The 8,965-nt window shown below is 46.9% G+C and overlaps 1 non-coding gene across 1 annotated transcript; it reads right to left on the reverse strand.

Moving 5' to 3' along the window:
* Positions 1–235: 235 nt before the first annotated feature.
* Positions 236–311, reverse strand: TRNAS-GGA (transfer RNA serine (anticodon GGA)). The gene has a single exon. It is a non-coding gene; the product is annotated as a tRNA-Ser (tRNA).
* Positions 312–8,965: the final 8,654 nt, after the last annotated feature.

Here is an 8,965-nt window from a genome sequence, read left to right on the forward strand (position 1 = left end):
CTAGGATTAAAGATGATGGCCCACCAGTTTTTTGGCTCCGTTGTTTCATTACCGACTGTCTGAATCCAATGCGAACCTGCACGGGCCAGGCGGCTGTGATGGTAGACCTGGCTACTGGCTTTACTGGCCCGGGCCATCTTTGCTCCAGTGGAGCCTTGGCTGCGGGAGGGGAAGAGAGAGACAGAGAGGAAGGAGAGGGGGAGGGGTGGAGAAGCAGTTGGGCGCTTCTCCTGTGTGCCCTGGCCGGGAATCGAACCCGGGACTTCTGCACTCCAGGCCGACGCTCTACCACTGAGCCAACCAGCCAGGGCCTAAGAGAAAGGTGACTCTTGAGTGATAGAATATAACATCCAATAATGAGATTGCACACTGAAAATGGAGTAGCGTTTTCATCTTCGAAAAGGGGATATTGGCTATGCATCAGATAATGACTATATAAAGAGTGCACAGACTACTCAATCTAGTAAGTACGGGTCGGCGCAATTGCAATAAACATTCATTTATCCCCATTGCATTTGTGTTAATTTCCAGTTGCCACTTTAATGAGACTCACTACCCAATGTGTTTTCAATTAATTCAGTGTAGAAAACTCATTTGTACTATGCTTGCCCTTAAGACCTTCACCATCTTTTTGATTGTTTTACCTTCCAAAAGAAAAGAACAAAAATAAATGCAAAAAAAAATGCCTCCTTGGTTCATTTCGTTTCTTCTTTGAGATGGACACTGCCTCACAAAATATTTTCTTTCACTTAAAAATTATGTATTTGAAGAGGCCATGTCCTTACCTAACAAGGCAAGACAATGATGGATGACAGTATTGATTTTGTAAAATCAAAAAAACCTGAGTTATGGTTTCTCAATATTTGCTACCTCTTCTGAGTTACTGTACGCCTGTCTCCCGATGACTAGAGGTTTGGAGGCCGTAAGTGTTTCACAGCCGCGGACGCCTACTTGAGGTAGGCGTGCTGACGTGAGGAAAAAGACACTGTCCAGGTTTACCCTTCAATTACTGCCACAATGGTGCTCCACCCACAGCTCACGTCACCTCTCGGGGATTATCCTTGAAACTTCTCTCTGAACTTATTCTTCCTCCTTAGGCATTTTTTTTTTTTTGTATTTTTCTGAAGGTGGAAACGAGGAGGCAGTCAGACTCCCACATGCGCTTGACCAGGATCCACCCGGCACGCCCACCAGGGGGCGATGCTCTGCCCATCTGGGGCGTCACTCTATTGCAACCAGAGCCATTCTAGCTCCTGAGGCAAAGGCCACAGAGCCATCCTCAGCGCCCGGGCCAACTTTGCTCCAATGCAGCCTTGGCTGCAGGAGCGGAAGAGAGAGACAGAAAGGAAGGAGAGGGGGAAGGGTAGAGAAGCAGATGGGCGCTTCTCCTGTGTGCCCTGGCCGGGAATCGCCTCCTCTATGCGAGAATTGTATTAAAATAAGTATATAATATTCGGGGATGGGAGGGGTCAGGCCAAGAAGAGAAAACAGCTGGAAGACATGAGAGGTAACTTTTATCAGACCAAACTCGAAGCAGAAGGACTCTCATAGTTGAAAGATTCTGGCTCTGGGGGATATAACAAGTCCTCCATATTTTCTAACATCTACCCCAGTGCCTTTTCATAATCTCTTCCATATCAGACTCACAGGTTTGAAGCTTCCTTGAGAAAAAAAAATACATTGTATCACATATTACAAGGATTCCTAGCTTTCTATAAATCGAGTCTTACCCCTGCCTTTATCTTGCACGTGTATTACCTAGGGTCTCACCCACGTTAAAGAAATAAGCCAGACCTTCCCAGACACACGGAGGCTCATCAAGAGTTCACCGGGTTGAAACAACTCCATCGTCAGACCACAACTCCTAACTGTCCAGGAAAACACGTAAGTAGCCTCTCTCACCTTCGTCTTGAAAAGACTTAAATATTCAAGGGCCTTGTGAAAACATACATTTTTAAAAGGAGGGTAAAGTCACTGACTCCCTTACAGATGGAAAATAAATGTGTTAAGGGTTTTATTTTTTCCTCCTGCGATATGAGGGAAGCAGGGCGATGTTATGATCTGTTAAAAAGTCACCAACGCTTGAGGAGACAAGCAATGCAACAATGCATCGCCAGTGGAGGCAAACATTGTTTCCCCCGCCGGAAGGAAGGTGGCAGTCCACAGAGTTCCCATGTCCCTCAGTTAGCTACACTCTGAAGAGATGCAAAGCCGTTACAAGACTCTCAGCTCAGCCAGAATCAAGCAGCCCAGAAAGGGGTGCTATGGGGAATCCAGAGGCGTTTTATGGAAGGACAGCTGTCTAATTCCAGCTCACCCTGACCCTACAATTCCCAATAGTGTCTCTTCTCTCGGGTCCACACTGAAGGCTCTTTCTACCATCACGTTTGGTTGGCGTCCACCCCCCCCCCCCAGAATGTCCTGTTAACCTCTTCCAGACACCCCCAGATATTTATCTGTAGTGCTTGCTCTTCCTCATCGCTCACTGATTTGAACAGCGGCGAGTCCTGTGTCTGTGGTGCAACCCTCGGGCGGAGACCCGATCTAAGCAGTGGGCTTACAGAAGAGAAATCATCTCATCAACTTTGGTCAGGGGATTGAGTGTACATGCTCACGCTTGCATGAGATCTTCTCTTCATCTCATCGATATCCCAATGCTGTGAGGCGTGCATGAATTATCTGTACAGCCTTTCCATTTGTTGCAGTCAACACGGGTGTCAGCATCTGCTCTGGGCAAGAACCACTCCAAACCACCAAGGGGGTGTGCGCGCGCACACTAGTCTTCGAACCGCTTCCTCCACAACCTAACATACTGGGCTGCGTCCGGCACACAGGTTGGCGTCCCTGTACACACCTGGGGTGCAGCAAGAACGTAATGAGGGGGCCCTGGCCGGTTGGCTCAGCGGTAGGGTGTCGGCCTAGCGTGTGGAGGACCCGGGTTCAATTCCCGGCCAGGGCACACAGGAGAAGCGCCCATTTGCTTCTCCACCCCTCCCCCTCTCCTTCCTCTCTGTCTCTCTCTTCCCCTCCCGCAGCCAAGGCTCCATTGGAGCAAAGATGGCCCGGGCGCTGGGGATGGCTCCTTGGCTGCTGCCCCAGGCGCTAGAGTGGCTCTGGTCATGGCAGAGCGACGCCCCGGAGGGGCAGAGCATCGCCCCCTGGTGGGCAGAGCGTCGCCCCCTGGTGGGCGTGCCGGGTGGATCCCGGTCGGGCGCATGCGGGAGTCTGTCTGACTGTCTCTCCCCGTTTCCAGCTTCAGAAAAATACAAAAAAAAAAAAAAAGAATGTAATGAGGTCAGCGGAACCCACGCAAACTCACTCTTCCCCATCAGGACTCCGGAACTGAGACTTAAAGGCACTCTGCCGTGCGACCGAAATGAAACTGCCGTTGATCTGTTCTTGTGGGCAAGGGAAAGCGTCTTCAAGTTTTCTGTTTATCTGAGCAGCCCGCCACCACGGCCAAAAAAATAAACAAACACGAGCTCGCTTTTTAAAAATCCAGGATCACTTGGTTTCTAAACTAATCATTGTCACCAAGGTTTGGAGCTGCAAAGGACCTGTCATTCCTGAGACACTCAGGTGAAACACTCATTGGTGCTCTTGTCATCTGATGATGAGTTCTGCATGCAGTTAACAGGTAGCGCTGAGCTTGATAAAATAAACGCTCCTACGAGCCTGCACTGTCCTTTACCCCACGCCTGGTTCGGACCCATCTCCGGGAATCTGTATTGAATCCAACCCAAGCAAGAGGCTAGGAAGCACACCTCCGGAAAAGTCGTCATCTCCGGCCATGACTATTTGTTTACGGAGGTCCATTTCATTGCACGGAATTCTAATCTATTACGACGGGCACTCATCGGTGGGTACACAAAACGAAGAATTTACAAATGAATCACTTTCCTACACCATGTGTTGGAAATATCTTACTCAACATTCTTGTCAGAGTGATTTTTTTTTTTTTGGTCGCTATTCTCTTAGTGAACAGATGGGTAGAAACCTGAATTTTTTCCCTATCATGTCAAATGCTGTTTGTTCAATATTTTATTTTATTTTTTAAATTTTTTATTTATTCATTTTAGAGAGGAGAGGGAGAGACAGAGAGAGACAGAGAGAGAGAGAGAAAAAGAGAGACAGAGAGAGAGGAGAGAGAGAGAGAGAGAGAGAGAGAGAGAGAAGGGAGGAAGAGCTGGAAGCATCAACTGCCATATGTGCCTTGACCAGGCAAGCCCAGGGTTTCGAACCGGCGATCTCAGCATTTCCAGGTCGACGCTTTATCCACTGCGCCACCACAGGTCAGGTTGTTCAACATTTTAGAAACTTCCTGCCTGGGAAACTTGATGAGACAATTATGGAGTTAAACCAGACACAGGCTAACAAAACTGAACATCCCTCGTTCCGCAATTCATACCTACAACAGACTTAATTGTGAATCAAATACTAACTGCCCAGGACCACATCAAACTACTGTTTTTAAAGGGTGAGGATAGCCTATTGTTACAATCCTCTGTTCCCTTCAAGGATTCCTAACTTCAGGGAAGCATGAGGAAGGGGAAAAAAAAAATATCCAAATCAGAAATTATTCGTTTCATCATCACAGTAAAAGTTGTCTGAAACTCACCCTGATCTGATCAGCTTGTCAGACTGCTCAGCAGAGGCTATATAACACATCCTGGCTAATTCGCTAACTAGCTGAATTCTTGCGGCTAACAGACTAGCCTTTAGGCTCAGTGACTATATGTAATACATACCTGTATATATAAAGTCAAACATGCCATTTAAATACAGCTTCTCCTTTTTCCACTTGGCGTGAAATCTATAATTAGCAAACTCCGGCGGGCGCCGTGTGTGCGGGGCGTGAGATAACACACCTCAGGGATTCCAGAGAGAAGCCTGCAACCCAGAGATTGAGTTAAGCTCTGCGCCCGGCAGGTAGCACGGGCTGTCTTTGACCTTGAAAGGTCATTTCAGCTGGGGCCGGTGGTGGCTTTATTTCTGAATCGGGCGTGAGAAAAACGTGAGAACGCCCTGCTCGTACGTGGAGAAGAACAGCTAGTGAAAGCTACGTGCACATTTTCAGTGGAATGCATACTTTTTTTTTTCTCAGTGGGCCGCTTTGGAAGGCCAGTGGACTTGTATTCTGAGCAGGTGGGATGCTTGCTCCAAGGCATTTGCGGCTGCCAGCAATGTAGATCCTTCTGGAAAAGTGCTACCTCCTTCCCTGTCTGAGAGGACCATGCAGAAGGCATGGGCTTTTGGCAAAGAAGGATGAAATGTCTTCACATCCCCTCCCTCCCTCGATCAAGGTTGGAAGCACTGACGCTGAGGCTAGATAGGTCTTTCCCAACTGGGGGCCGTCTAGGCTCGGTGGGGTCCCCAGTCCGCGCTCACTGGGCGACGATCCCACCACCCCCTCCAGCCGTAACAACCAGAAATGTCTCCGCCCCAGCCAACAGCACCCCTAGAGAATCCATGCTCTAGCGACCTCTCCTGAGTGTTCCCAAGAACAAGCATCTGGCATCGGCTCTGAAGGCACCTCTGATACAAAAATAAGTTGGACCGACTCTTTTTTTCCAATGTACTCAGCCATTTGTTCGAGGACAGGGTTTTATCTCACAAACACACCTAGCCTTGAACAGAAGGAAATGACAGAACGGCTGTTCTAATAGATCTTCTTGCCGCCCTATTTTAAATACACGAGTCACACTCCTGACCTAATTTACACGTCTGTGACAATATACCCCATAATCAAATGTCTATTAAAAGACCTCCAATTATTTTCCTATGAATATAAATGCCCACTTAATACACATGTGTCTAATGCTGATTATCACTCCACATTTCCTTCAATTACTCTATGGATTACTATTTGCTAATATATTCATCTGGAATATATCGCTTCATATTCATTTTAAAATATCCCCTAATTGCCCTGGCCGGTTGGCTCAGTGGTAGAGCGTCGGCCTGGCGTGCAGGAGTCCCGGGTTCGATTCCCGGCCAGGGCACACAGGAGAAACGCCCATCTGCTTCTCCGCCCCTCCCCCTCTCCTTCCTCTCTGTCTCTCTCTTCCTCTCCTGCAGCCAAGGCTCCATTGGAGCAAAAGATGGCCCGGGCGCTGGGGATGGCTCCTTGGCCTCTGCCCCAGACGCTGGAGTGGCTCTGGTCGTGACAGAGCGATGTCCCGGATGGGCAGAGCATCGCCCCCTGGTGGGCATGCCGGGTGGATCCCGGTCGGGCGCATTCGGGAGTCTGTCTGACTGCCTCCCCGTTTCCAGCTTCAGAAAAATACAAAAAAAAAATCCTTTAATTAAATACACACACACACACACACACACGAAAGACATAGTACTCTAACAGGAGTCCCTTGCTTTGCTCACGTTGTGTAAGCTAGGTACAATTTGTTTAATTATTAATCATTCATTTATACACACATCCTCATGTTGCAAGTTTTCTCAACGTGATAAATTTTGTAGGTGAAACGCTGAGAAGACCTTAAGCATTATAGGTTTGTTTTTTTGTTTTTTTAATCCAACTCAGGTCTCTTCCGTTACAAAAAACATCGCTTTATTGGGGAAAGCGTTCAAGTCTTCTGAAGTAAGAATGGCAATGTTGACCCACCCCAAATATTGTCAGGTAAAATCCCAAGGTGTGTGGGGTCCGCCCCCCTCAGTACCCAGCAATCCTCAGACACCTGCTTGCGGGTTGTCATTCATCCGTGATTCTGAAGACAGGCAACAGATTAGAGGTTCCAAGGACCCCCCAATTGAGTCTCACTCATTTGCTAGAACTGCTCACAGAACTCAAGAGAAACACGTGACTCACAAATCACTGGTTTGCTATAAAAAGGGGGTCTGTCAGGAACATATCCAGGTGGAAGAAGAGCACAGGACAAGGTGTGAGGAAGGGACAAGGGAATTCTATGTCCCTTCCAGGTGCACCAGAGTACCCAGATCTCCAGGTGTTCACCAACCTGGAAGCCCCCCAAACCCACTCCTTCTGGGGTTTGATGGAGCTTTCCTTACACGGGCACAGTTGATGAAATCCTTGACCACCGGCCAATGACTCAGCCTCCAGTCCTGGTCTCCCCCCACCCTGGAGGTCCCGGGCGGGTCTGAAAGTTCCGACCCTCTATTTGGGGTTGGTTGCCCTGGCAACCAGCCCCCACCTCCAGATGCTTCCAAAGGCCCCCTCATTCACACAGAAATACATTGAGTGCTTTCCCCACTTGGGAAATTTCAAGGCTTTTAAAAGCTCTGGCCCAGAAATCACGACAGAGACCAGATATACTGTTGATTTCTTATTCCGAATTACAACATCAAGTCATCCTGGTGGAACAAGATGTAACACTTGTTAACATGAAAGACGCTCGTTTGTTTCAATATTTATTAACCCCTTCCGCCTACCGCCTGGCAAGAAAGAATTCTTCTCTGAGATTTTTACAAGTTTGTAGGATGTTTATAAGCTCTTTTTTTTTTTTTTAAATATCATTATAGAAGGTACACTCATACGTTTTTATTTTTGTTAAAATGCAGAAGTTATATTCAGGTACAAAGAACAAAATTAAATGTATGTATCACATTGCGACCTAGCGATAAATCACTGTGTAGAATGGGGTGTTTGCCTTCCGTCTTTTTCATTACATAATTTAGAGACTCAGTGAATGAAAACATTACACAATAGAATGTGTTGTCTTTACTGAGATGAACTCTGACTGTATCTTCCCCTAGAGCAGGGGTTGGGAAACTTTTTGGCTGAGAGAGCCATGAATGCCACACATTTTAAAATGTAACCCGTGTACGTGACACATTATCCAATAAAAATGTGGAGGACAGCTGTGATTGGCTCCAGCCACCCGCAACCATGAACATGAGCGGTAGGAAATGAATGGACTGTAAGACATGAGAATGTTTCCTATTTTTAACGTTATTATTATTTTTGTTATTAAAGATTTGTCTGCGAGCCAGATGCAGCCATCACAAGAGCCACATCTGGCTCACGAGCCATAGGTTCCCGACCCCTGCCCTAGAGAATGTGGGGGGAACAGTTTAGGAAACGGAAACAGTTCATTAGGGAATTCCCCCACACCCTAACACAAAATTAACAGAACCTGAGATGGGGTCAGCAAACTTCTTTAATGGATTGGATAGTTTAAAAAAAAAAAGGCTTTGGTGGCCGTATGGGCTCTGTCCCAAGTACATGTCTCTGCTTATAAGCACAGAACCCCCAGGTAATAGAGGAAGGAATGAGCGTAGTTGTGTGCCAATAAAACTTTATTTATAAAGCAGGTGGTAGACAGGAGTTGGCCCACGAGTTGTAATTTTGCCACTTGCTGTCCCTACAGCCAAATATTCTGAGGAATAAGTGAGTAATAAAACTTCAGAAATAACACAGCACATGTATCTAATGGCCAGAAGTGTTTCTGTCCTGTAATTAAAAAAAAAAAAAGTCATCCAAGTAAAACTGCATCATCCAACATATGACTGACTCATCACTTGTTCACTTATGAAAACTTCTACCAGGGAGAAACCGTGCGTCTCTGAAATGCTGTCATAGTGCTTAGCCCACGCTTCACAAGATGTTTTTGGTTTTTTTTTCCTCAAGCAACCCGTTCACTGGAGTATCGATTACATTACAATTCCACCGTTTCAGCATTTCTTTTCTTCCTGGCTCCTGTCCAGGCTATAACCATTTCTGCCGCTCCACAAGTCTCTCCAATGATTTCCCCCAAATTAAGTCCTCTCTGGCTTTTCCGATCAACCCCTTTCCCTCCTACCAATTCTCGCTTCGATCAGCCACACGCGGCTGACGGCATCTGCTTTGAAGAGGACAATTCTGTGATTAGGCAATTTTCTTCAAGGGTGATTGCTGGAAAAGTCAACAACAATATCGTTTTCCTTGTGAGGAATATTTCAGAGAAAGGTGGTTTTCCATACGTTCCTCCCTCCCTTTCTCTCTCCTTCCTTCCTT

This window comes from Saccopteryx bilineata, chromosome X (assembly GCF_036850765.1).
Source record: "Saccopteryx bilineata isolate mSacBil1 chromosome X, mSacBil1_pri_phased_curated, whole genome shotgun sequence".
In the NCBI taxonomy this organism is placed as follows: Eukaryota; Metazoa; Chordata; class Mammalia; order Chiroptera; family Emballonuridae; genus Saccopteryx; species Saccopteryx bilineata.